The sequence below is a fragment of the Triticum aestivum genome, chromosome 3B, assembly GCF_018294505.1.
Source record: "Triticum aestivum cultivar Chinese Spring chromosome 3B, IWGSC CS RefSeq v2.1, whole genome shotgun sequence".
Classification (NCBI taxonomy): Eukaryota; Viridiplantae; Streptophyta; class Magnoliopsida; order Poales; family Poaceae; genus Triticum; species Triticum aestivum.
The window spans coordinates 84,332,726-84,344,784 of NC_057801.1; the positions used below are offsets into that span (position 1 = coordinate 84,332,726).

Below are 12,059 nucleotides of genomic sequence, written 5' to 3' on the forward strand. Positions count from 1 at the left end.
AATCGGAAAAATGCGTCTTCATAGGGTACCCAAAAGAAACTATTGGGTACACCTTCTACCTCAGATCCGAAGGCAAGATCTTTGTTGCCAAGAATGGGTCCTTTCTGGAGAAAGAGTTTCTCTCGAAAGAAGTAAGTGGGAGGAAAGTAGAGCTTGATGAAGTATTACCTCTTGAACCGGAAAATGACGCAACTCAAGAAAATGTTCCTGAGGTGCCTGCACCGACTAGAGAGGAAGTTAATGATCAAGATACTTCTGATCAAGCCCCTACTGAAATCCGAAGGTCCACAAGGACACGTTCCGCACCAGAGTGGTACGGCAACCCTGTCTTGGAAATCATGTTGTTAGACAACGGTGAACCTTCGAACTATGAGGAAGCGATGGCGGGACCAGATTCCGACAAATGGCTGGAAGCCATGAAATCCGAGATAGGATCCATGTATGAAAACAAAGTATGGACTTTGACTGACTTGCCCGTTGAGCGGTGAGCCATAGAAAATAAATGGATCTTTAAGAGGAAGACAGACGCGGATGGTAATGTGACCATCTATAAAGCTCGGCTTGTCGCTAAGGGTTATCGACAAGTTCAAGGGTTGACTACGATGAGACTTTCTCACCGGTAGTGAAGCTGAAGTCCGTCCGAATCATGTTAGCAATTGCCGCATTCTATGATTACGAAATATGGCAAATGGACGTCAAAACGGCATTCCTTAATGATTTCCTTAAGGAAGAATTGTATATGATGCAGCCGGAAGGTTTTGTCGATCCTAAGAATGCTGACAAAGTGTGCAAGCTCCAACGCTCGATTTATGGGCTGGTGCAAGCATCTCGGAGTTGGAACATTCGCTTTGATGAGATGATCAAAGCGTTTGGGTTTACATAGACTTATGGAGAAGCCTGCGTTTACAAGAAAGTGAGTGGGAGCTCTGTAGCATTTCTCATATTATATGTAGATGACATACTTTTGATGGGAAATGATATAGAACTCTTGGACAGCATCAAGGCCTACTTGAATAAAAGTTTTTCAATGAAGGACCTTGGAGAAGCTGCTTATATATTAGGCATCAAAATCTATAGAGATAGATCAAGACGCCTCATAGGTCTTTCACAAAGCACATACCTTGATAAGATATTGAAGAAGTTCAATATGGATCAATCCAAGAAGGGGTTTTTGCCTGTGTTGCAAGGTATGAAATTGAGCTCAGCTCAATGTCCGACCACGGCAGAAGATATAGAAGAGATGAGCGTCATCCCCTATGCCTCAGCCATAGGTTCTATTATGTATGCCATGCTATGTACCAGACCTGATGTAAACCTTGCCGTAAGTTTGGTAGGAAGGTACCAAAGTAATTCCGGCAAGGAACACTGGACAGCGGTCAAGAATATCCTAAAGTACCTGAAAAGGACTAAGGAAATGTTTCTCGTTTATGGAGGTGACGAAGAGCTCGTCGTAAAGGGTTACGTCGATGCTAGCTTCGACACAGATCTGGATGACTCTAAGTCACAAACCGGATACGTGTATATTTTGAATGGTGGGGCAGTGAGCTGGTGCAGTTGCAAGCAAAGCGTCGTGGCGGGATCTACATGTGAAGCGGAGTACATGGCAGCCTCGGAGGCAGCACATGAAGCAATATGGGTGAAGGAGTTCATCACCGACCTAGGAGTCATACCCAATGCGTCGGGGCCGATCAAGCTCTTCTGTGACAACACAGGAGCTATTGCACTTGCCAAGGAGCCCAGGTTTCACAAGAAGACAAGGCACATCAAGCGTCGCTTCAACTCCATTCGTGAAAATGTTCAAGATGGAGACATAGAGATTTGTAAAGTACATACGGACCTGAATGTAGCAGATCCGTTGACTAAACCTCTCCCTAGAGCAAAACATGATCAACACCAGAATTCCATGGGTGTTCGATTCATCGCAATGTAACTAGATTATTGACTCTAGTGCAAGTGGGAGACTGTTGGAAATATGCCCTAGAGGCAATAATAAAAGCATTATTATTATATTTCCTTGTTCATGATAATTGTCTTTATTCATGCTATAATTGTGTTATCTGGAAATCGTAATACATGTGTGAATAACAGACATCAACATGTCCCTAGTGAGCCTCTAGTTGACTAGCTCGTTGATCAACAGATAGTCATGATTTCCTGACTATGGACACTGGATGTCATTGATAACGAGATCACATCATTAGGAGAATGATGTGATGGACAAGACCCAATCCTAAACATAGCACAAGATCGTATAGTTCGTTTGCTAGAGTTTTGCAATGTCAAAGTATCTTTTCCTTAGACCATGAGATCGTGTAACTCCCGGATACCGTAGGAGTGCTTTGGGTATGCCAAACGTCACAACGTAACTGGGTGACTATAAAGGTAGACTACGGGTATCTCCGAAAGTGTCTGTTGGGTGACATGGATCAAGACTGGGATTTGTCACTCCGTATGACGGAGAGGTATCACTGGGCCCACTCGGTAATGCATCATCATAATGAGCTCAGAGTGACCAAGTGTCTGGTCACGGGATCATGCATTACGGTACGAGTAAAGTGACTTGCCGGTAACGAGATTGAACGAGGTATTGGGATACCGACGATCGAATCTCGGGCAAGTAACATATCGATGGACAAAGGGAATAGTGTACGGGGTTGATTGAATCCTCGACATCGTGGTTCATCCGATGAGATCATCGTGGAGCATGTGGGAGCCAACATGGGTATCCAGATCCCGCTGTTGGTTATTGACCGGAGAGTCGTCTCGGTCATGTCTGCTTGTCTCCCGAACCCGTAGGGTCTACACACTTAAGGTTCGGTTACGCTAGGGTTGTAGGGATATGTATATGAAGTAACCCGAATGTTGTTCGGAGTCCCGGATGAGATCCCGGACGTCACGAGGAGTTCCGGAATGGTCCGGAGGTAAAGATTTATATATGGGAAGTCCTGTTTCGGGCATCGGGACAAGTTTCGGGGTTATCGGTATTGTACCGGGACCACCGGAAGGGTCCCGGGGGTCCACCGGGTGGGTCCACCTGTCCCGGGGGCCACATGGGCTGTAAGGGGGTGCGCCTTGGCCTAATGGGCCAAGGGCACCAGCCCCACATAGGCCCATGTGCCTAGGGTTTAAGGGGGGAAGAGTCCTAGGAGGGTAAGGCACCTCCTAGGTGCCTTGGGGGGGAGGGAAACCCCCCTAGGCCGCCGCACCCCCTAGGAGATTGGATCTCCTAGGGCCGGCCCCCCCCCTTGGCACCCCTATATAATAGTGGGGGAGAGGAGGGACTTCATACCTGAACGCCTCGGCCTTTGGTTGCCTCCTTCTCCCTCCCCAACACCTCCTCCACCTCCATAGTGCTTAGCAAAGCTCTGCCGGAGTACTGCAGCTCCATCAACACCACGCCGTCGTGCTGCTGCTGGTGCCATCTCCCTCAACCTCTCCTCCCTCCCTTGCTGGATCAAGAAGGAGGAGACGTGGCTGTTCCGTACGTGTGTTGAACGCGGAGGTGCCGTCCGTTCGGCGCTGGTCATCGGTGATTTGGATCACGTCGAGTACGACTACATCATCACCGTTCTTTTGAACGCTTCCGCTCGCGATCTACAAAGGTATGTAGATGCATCTAATCACTCGTTGCTAGATGAACTCCTAGATGATCTTGGTGAAACGAGTAGGAAAATTTTTGTTTTCTGCAGCGTTCCCCAACAGTTCTAACCCTAAAAAATGAAGGGACCTATACATTTACTAAAAAACCCCTAGTTCTAACCCTAACATCTATCCATCCATCCATTTATATATATCCATCCATCTATCCATCCCTTTGTCTATCTACGCAATATATCAAAAAACCATTGTTCTAACGATCTATCTATCCATTCATCTATCTATCCATCTATCTATGCAATGCAGGAGGGATCAGAGGGAGGGAGAGGGTCAGAGGGAGAGGGCTGGGAGGGAGAAGCACGAGGGATGAAGGGAGGGAGCAGGAAGGGAGAAGGGCAGGGGATGGAGGGAGAGGCAGGGTCAGAGGGAGGGAGGGAGAAGGGAGGGATGGAAGGAGAAGGGAGGGAGGAAGACATACCAGGCGACGATGGTGGCGGGACGACGGCGGCGGGCAGTGGCAGCGCGCGGGAGTTGGACGAGAGATGAGAGTGTGTGGGAGGGAGAGTGATCGATCGGGCCGGCGGGGGAGAGGATAAGGTATCTTTAGTAGTAGCGTTGGCTGGTGGCCCAGCGCTACTGCTATATCTCTAGCAGTAGCGCTGGTTCCAGCCAGCCGCTACTACTACGCGTAGCCCCTGTCGGTGGCCATGGGACCACTTAGCAGTAGCGCTGCCAGGGGGCCCATCGCTACTGCTACTCTGGTACATGTAGGCGTGTTGTCAACCAGCGCTACTACTAAGTGGCAGTAGCGCTGGACCCATAACCAGCGCTACAACTAAGCTCCTATGTATAGGCATTTCCCTAGTAGTGTAGGGATCAAACCCTAACAAAACTAACTCGATTACATGGTAAATCTCATCCAACCCATCACCGTCTAGCAAGCCTATGATAGGATTACTTACACACGACGGTGAGCATCATGAAATTGGTGATGAAGGATGGTTGATGATGACGACGACGAAGATTTCTCCTCTCCGGAGCCCCGAATGGACTCCAGATCTGCCCTCCCGAGGAAGAACAGGAGGTGGCGGCGGCTCTGTATCGTAAAACGCGATGAATCCTTCTCTATGATTTTTTTCTCCCCAAACGTGAATATATGAAGTTGGAGTTGAGGTCGGTGGAGGTCCAGGGGGGCCACAAGACCAGAGGGCGCGCCTCAGGGGGGGGGGCGCCCTCCACCCTTGTGGACAAGGTGTGGGTCCCCTTCTGTTGATTCTTTCACCAATATTTTTTATTTATTCCAAAAAGAATCTCCGTGAAGTTTTAGGTCAATCCGAGAACTTTTATTTCTGCACAAAAATAACATCATGGCAATTCTGCTGAAAACAATGTCAATCCGGGTTAGTTCCATTCAAATCATGCAAATTAGAATCCAAAACAAGGCAAAAGAATTTGGAAAAGTAGATACGATGGAGACGTATCAACTCGCTGCCATGTCGCCGCCACTTTTCCGCCTCCAGACTTGACCTCCCCGCACCGAACGGCCGTCGCCCCGCCGCGACCAATCTGCCGCTCGATTCCCAGCTGCGCAGCCGGCCATTCGAGTTCCCGCCACCGCATTTGACCTCCCGACTCTCGCCGCTCGTCCGCCGGCTCACTTACTGCCGTCGCTCTGTCTGTCGACGCTCCTACCGACTCTCGGCGCTCGTCTGCTGACGCTTTTGCCGACTAGTTTTACATCTTGAAATGCATCATCTGTTGGAGTAGGAATTTTACATCACCAAATATACATCATCTGTTGGAGTTAGGACTTTGTTGAAGATGTAAAAAGCTTTTCTTTCAACCTCATTTCTCTATTGTTGGACTACTCTCTGTCATGTCCCGATGATTGACGTAATCTCTGACCAAAGCACCGTACCGGCCGTATCAGTCACTCATCTCTGGGGTCGTTTCATATAGAAACATTCATAGGCACACACACATTTGTCCACCGCACGTAGGAACCTTCTAATGAGCCACGCTAGCTGTCCATTTTATCGTCCGTAATGAATAAAAGCAGGCTGTCTTTTCCAAGCGATCCTTGTACTCTCCGGCCATGAACCAGCAGGTATCTACTCCATTCATTCCATAAGACCGTGTATTGTTAAAAACCTCTTATGTTATGTTATTTTATACTCTCTCCGTACCAAAATTTTTGTCTTCGATTTGTCTAAATACGGATGTATCTTGTCACGTTTTAGTGTTAGATGCTTCTCTATCTTGATAAATTTAAAACAAGAATTTTGGGATGGAGGGAGTAGAAATGTTGGCATTACATAAGAGCGTGTAGTTTATCTACATAGTACATGGATTCTATCATTTGTATGCTTTTATATGGATCTAAGGTTTCTTTCTAGGATGAGGTATACCGATGCAGAGGAATAAATTTTAGACGTGAGTGATCACAGTCCCCAAACGTGTCCGGATGCGTTTGCTGGCGTTTGAGGGGCTGTAAAGATAAAAAACGGAGTGAGTATCTTTTAAAGTACTCCCTCCATCCGAAAATACTTGTATGTCTAGATACATCCCTTTTATCCATTTTAATGGTAAGTATTTTTGGACGGATGGAGTAATAAGCAGAGCTGCATGCATGCGTAACGCCTGCCGCCACGGTGGGTGGCTTGGTTATGTCAGGAATGTGTATGTATACAACCGATATGTATTCCATTCCACCGCGCCACCGCATATCATGCAGAACGCCGTATCATCCAGTTTGGGAAGTTCTCATCGTAGGTCCAGCTTGCGCAAGAAGACGCCCGCCACCGCTATAAGCGCGCGGCGCATCTATGATCTATGAGTCGTTTCCTACCCCTCTGGCTCTCCAGCAAACAACCAGTAAGTGCGGTGCCGGCAGATCGGGATGGACGAGGCAAGCTCAGACGCCGCCGCAAAGGCCGCGGCCGTGCGGGCTGTCGCCGTTTCCTGGGTTGCGCCGTCGATGCTCGGGGAGGGGCAGCGCGGGGAACGCCTGAAACTTTCCTTCCTTGATTCGTTGTGGGTCGTGCTGCCTCCGATCCAGCGGGTGTTCCTGTACCAGCTTGGGGAGGACGGCGGCGACGGCTTCCAGTTCCAGGCGGTGGTCGAGCGACTCAAGCGCGCTCTCGCGGACACGCTGGCGCACTACCTCCCCCTGGCGGGGACGCTGGAGTACGAGGTGGAGACCGGGGACGCCTTCGTGGACTGCACTGCACCAACGCCGGGGTCGCCTTCCTCGAGGCCGAGGGCGACATGGATGTGCGGCGTCTAGCTGGCGACGAGGCGCACGACATCCTCGCATTCCTGAGCCTCGTGCCGGAGCTGGATGCCCGGGTGCTCCCGGCGCCCGTGCTGTCAGTACAGGCTACTCGTCTAAGCGCCGGCCTGGCGGTCGGCCTGTGCGTGCACCACGCCGTCGCCGACGGACGCACCGTGTGGCGATTCATGGAGGCATGGTCTTCCGCTTCCCGTGAGGGCTCCCCAGTCACCAAGGTCCTCGGCCCGCCACACTACAGCCGCGACGTCATCCATCACGCGAACGCCGACGAGCTCGCCCGCGAGATGCTAAAGACCGTCGGGCCCAATCTCCCAGAGGTAATTAAACATACTACTCGTATAATCTTATCTACTGGAGTATATATTGCTATTATTTGTGGACAGTACTTGTTGCAGCTCCGTCTACCTCCACTCCGTCCGTAGCTTTGTCAACTTCTGCTTGCTACGTCAACCAAAGTGCACCATGCGAACCGTATGCTTTCCACCTCCGAGGCTCCAACATAGATGACGAAACTGCATTGCGCGGAACAATTTTCAGAGCCATGAATGAAGGAATCCTGAATTCATGACCATCAAGCCTTGTGATTTGTTTACCAGGAAAAGACATTGACATACATCCTCGCAGGTGAGAGGACAGCACGACTTCAGCCAGCGGTTCCTGCTGGCGCGCCGGACGTTCTACCTCGGCACCGACGACATCCAGTCGCTTAGGCGGCGGATCGACGACCTCGCCTCCGCCGAGGCTGCCGCCGCCGGTGGCGACGCGCCCAAGCTGAAACCGGTGTCGACGTTCGTGGCGCTGGCGGCGCTGAGCTGGACGGCGTTCGTTCGTTCCAAGGGGCTCGGCGCCGGGGACGACACGTACCTGGTGTTCCTCGCCGACCTGCGCTCCCGCCTCGACCCGCATGTGAGCGAGGCTTACCTCGGCAACTGCGTGCGCGCGTGCCTGGCGAGCTGCGCCGACGCGGCGGATCTCCTCGGCCAGGCGGGCATCCTCCGCGCGGCGCGGGCTGTGCAGGCCGCGGTGGCGGAGATGGAGGCGGCGCCGCTGTCCGGGACGGACAAGGGGTGGATGCAGAAGCTGATGCGGCTGCCGTTTCAGCGGCTGACGAACGTGGCGGCGAGCCCTCGATTCAGGGCCTACGAGGCGGCTGACTTCGGGTTCGGCAAGCCCGCGCGCGTGGAGCTGGTATCCATGAACCACGACGGCGAGATGGTGCTCGTCGGCGGCCGGCGAGATGGCGAGGTGCAAGCCTCCGTGTCGATCGACCCGGCGCACATGGACGCATTCAAGGCCTGCATCCACGGGTAGATAAATTTTCAGGGGCCCGTCCGGCCGGGCGCTGTTGGGAATTTAATCTGAACTTGCAAAGTAATGGAGGGGAGATCTAGTCTGTTTTTTCTCGGAAATTGCCTTTGGTGACCGAGCTCACCGAAGGCCTCCAGATTCAAAATTCAAATTTTATCAAAATTCATATTTTTACATTTCAAAGAGTTCTGAAAAAAGTACGGATATACATGACGCCATAACATACTTGTGTGTAAATTTTTAAGGCAAGAAACGTTGAAATGAGGGTTGTGCAAATAAAGACAAATCTAAGGCTGTTTAACCATGATACTATTAATTCTATCAGGTCATGAACTTATCTTTTTTGTACAGGTCGCATTTTAACGTATTTCATCATGAAATTTTGCACACATATGGGTTACGTCCTTACATACACGCATATATTTTTCAGAATTTTTTGAGTCATAAATGTTTGAATTTGAATTTTTCAAAAATAAAAGCCTTCATGGATCTCGGCCTCCAAAACGCCATTCTTGTTTTTTCTCCGCTTTATAGATATAAAGCAATCACAACCTACATACAACAAAAGGGTAAGTCTCCACCATGTTTAGCTATTTGTTTGTTCAATCACATTTTGAACTGATTCAGCAACAAAGGTACATGTATATCCAGGCCCGGCCCTGAGGGGGGGGGGGGGGGGGGGGGCGAACGGGGCGGCCGCCCCGGGCCCCCAGGTGCCAAGGGGTCCCCAATTCTTCTCTGATTTCCTGCCCAGAACGCCGAGGTGCACCTGCAACCTTTTCCCTGATTTCCTGCCTTCCTTTCTTCGTGCTTCTAGTATACGATTGATGGTCCTTCCAATTAATTAATAGAGCAGTTATTGGATGCGGTTAATTAGGCACGGTTATGGAAACAATCCGCTCTTAGTTTCCTTACTTAATCTTTCTGTGAAAAACACCTTCCTTAATTCAGAAGCCGAAAGTTGTGCGCCCAATTTTTTGTGAGAAAAACAGGACTGGTGGGAAGCGACAATGATACGGACGGCGAGAATAGATCAAGATCGCGAAGCTTGATATCCATCTACTACTATGCATGCATGGTGCCGCCTCGGCTCGGAGCAGTTAAGTTTTATCCGTAACTTGTCCATAAGTGTAGCATTTTTGCAGTCGGTGCCTCGGACGAGACCACACTGACTCGGTGGGAGGCTAGATCAATATTGTTAGGATACGATGACAGTTACAGAAAAGAAGGTATGTCTCTAATCTCTATTTTTATAGGTAGTCTGTATGTATGGCCTAGGAAATTTTATCATGATAGTTGATTAGAAGTATGAATGATCATCGACATGCCCTCTGCGTTGTTGCAATTGGAAACTAACAATTGATTTATCAGTATTGTTAACGGATAGATATCATTCAGGTTATTATTTTTTTATATGGAGGATTAAACTAATCCATATAGGGGCTATACATAATACAATCTGACATCTAAATGGATGATAACGTGAGTGATCATTGGCATTTAAATTATTCATTATTCTAGACGAGGTGCCAGTTTTTTCTACAGCTGATTAGGATGAAAGAAATTATAGGATAAACATAACAATAAAGCTACCAGATATATTGCTAACGAAGAGACTTAAACAGGAACATATTGTATAAATAGTAAAAAAGAAAGAGAAACATACTGTATTTTCTTTGACTAGCGATTCAAAATATTTTTGGAAATACATACTTTTGTTTATATTAAGGGCCCCTAGGTTTAGTTTTGCCCCGGGCCCCCAAAATGTCAGGACCGGCCCTGTGTATATCAGCACTAGTGGTTGGGATTGTGCACACTAAACATGCTATCATATTTGTTACCGCGGCTTAGTTTAGCGAGCGTGACAGTTACATGCTAGTGGTTAAAAATATAAGGCACAACAATATAACTACAACAGAAAAAGTGTCCATTCATAAAGCAGAGCAAGCCTAAACTGTACAAATAAAGCTCGCGTAAGTATATTACTTGCAGGCAGAAGGAGCGGCGGCACGCCTCTCCCCTGCAAGATGCCCGTGTAAAGTGCATGTGTTGTTTTTACAATCATGTTGCTCTCACAATTTCATATACAACAAATATCTAATCATAATTTTTTGTCCGTGTTAACACCCAATTTTGACATGGTCAAGAACTTAATTAAGATGACCTCAAATGGAGAAGTGGTCTACATAAAAAAGTTCCGTATTATCAACGTGAACATCTTTAAAGTTTGGGCCATCGCCGTCCGATTTCCTCTCGATGGCCGAAACTATGCTCAAAATACTAAGATCTTATATTCAGAGTACAGTTTGGCCTATTAAGCCCCCAAGACGACCTCAAATGGAAAACTGACCTACATAGATTGTCTTCGTCTCGTCGAAACGATCGATTTTGATATAAAAATCGCTCAAATCCAAATTCATATGCAAAAGTTAGAGCAATCGGAGTACAGTCCTGTCACGAGCCAAGTTGTGGCGCGCCCCACCAGACGCATGTCTGATGGGTAGCGCGAGGGAACATATGTTTTGCGTGACCTCTTTGACCCTTAAGATGACATCTGATAAAAAAATATTCAACATGAGAGTTGTTCGTATCGTCGAAACGGTCAAGATTGCTTTTGGGATCGTTTTCATCCGAGGTCGTTTATCACCTCAAAAATTATCCGAAAGGTGCAGCCAGTTTAAACCGAATAATTTTGGAAAGTTCGGACAAAACCGATCCGAATTTGACTAGGGTTTTGGATGTGAATCCAAGACTTTTCCTTGCACGGGAAGTCCAACCACCTCTTATGTACCTAAAGGGTGACGGCCGATTGAACAACAACACACAATCGAACAAATCATCTACTACTTTTTACCTTTACTTTTATCTCTCTTCCTTGTTCTTCTTCTTCCTCGTTCTTCGTTCGTTCTTCTTCATTGCAGGGCGGCGAACCTCGAGGCCCTAGGGGCGATTAGGTTGACCTAGGGCAGCCCATAGCCGTCTCGCGCCCTGACGGGGTCCCTCCTGGGCGTGTTGGGTTTCGGGTCCAGAAGAACACCCGTCGGATTGCTTGCGTACCGCGCTTCCGGACGGGTCTCCTTGGACGTGAGCTGCGGTGCATCACCCTCGGCGTTGGAGGTACACGGTGACGTGTTCATGTGCGAACAGTCTGTCAGACAACCTCTGGGCCACCCGACACAGGCGTGAGAGCCAGGCAGGAACGATCCTCTACAGCCATCGGATTGCCCCATCAGGAAAATCCTGGCCGTTAATCACGCTCTGGCCCAGAGACAGAATGCATCAAGCAGACTGAAGTGCTTGCCTCCTTGTTGGTAAATGATGCAGCGGTCCGAGCCTATAGAACAGATCATGTTCAAGTAAGCCCAAACGGTTGACAAAAGGTATGGAAAATTTCCATGGCAACAACCGATTTATCTTCAACACTCAAGGTTTCATCTTCTTGTGGGCAACAAAGTACACTGGATCACTCTAGATATTATAGCAATAAAATACAGCCATGGTAATTCTACCATGTTTATCTGACAAAATAGGGATAACTGGCAGATGATATTATGATAAAGAAAAGACTATTGCAAACCATTAGATTTTTGCATTTTTCTGCTAGTTTATCTGAACATTGATGGTCCACCTCTGTTGCTAGAAGAGTGGCTACTGGCTGAACTGAGGATGTCCGTAGATCGGCGAGCCTAAGTAGCAGCTTCTTGATCCTCACATGCCCTGTGACACTACTCGGAAAAAGCCTAGCAGTAGCGCGGGTTATATGCTTATTAGTAGCGCGGGTGACCACGCTACTGATACGGCACTACAACTACTTATCAGTAGCGCGGCCTGACCAGCGCTACTGCTAACTAGGGATAGCAGC

At 48.6% G+C, this 12,059-nt stretch overlaps 1 non-coding gene and 1 pseudogene across 1 annotated transcript; one reads left to right on the top strand and one right to left on the bottom strand.

Moving 5' to 3' along the window:
* The first annotated feature begins 6,324 nt into the window (after nt 1-6,324).
* On the top strand, nt 6,325-8,456 carry LOC123064900 (phenolic glucoside malonyltransferase 2-like; annotated as a pseudogene).
* Nucleotides 8,457-11,342: 2,886 nt separating this feature from the next.
* On the bottom strand, nt 11,343-11,563 carry LOC123073195 (small nucleolar RNA U3). The gene has a single exon (XR_006435645.1). It is a non-coding gene; the product is annotated as a small nucleolar RNA U3 (small nucleolar RNA).
* Between the last annotated feature and the right edge of the window lie 496 nt (nt 11,564-12,059).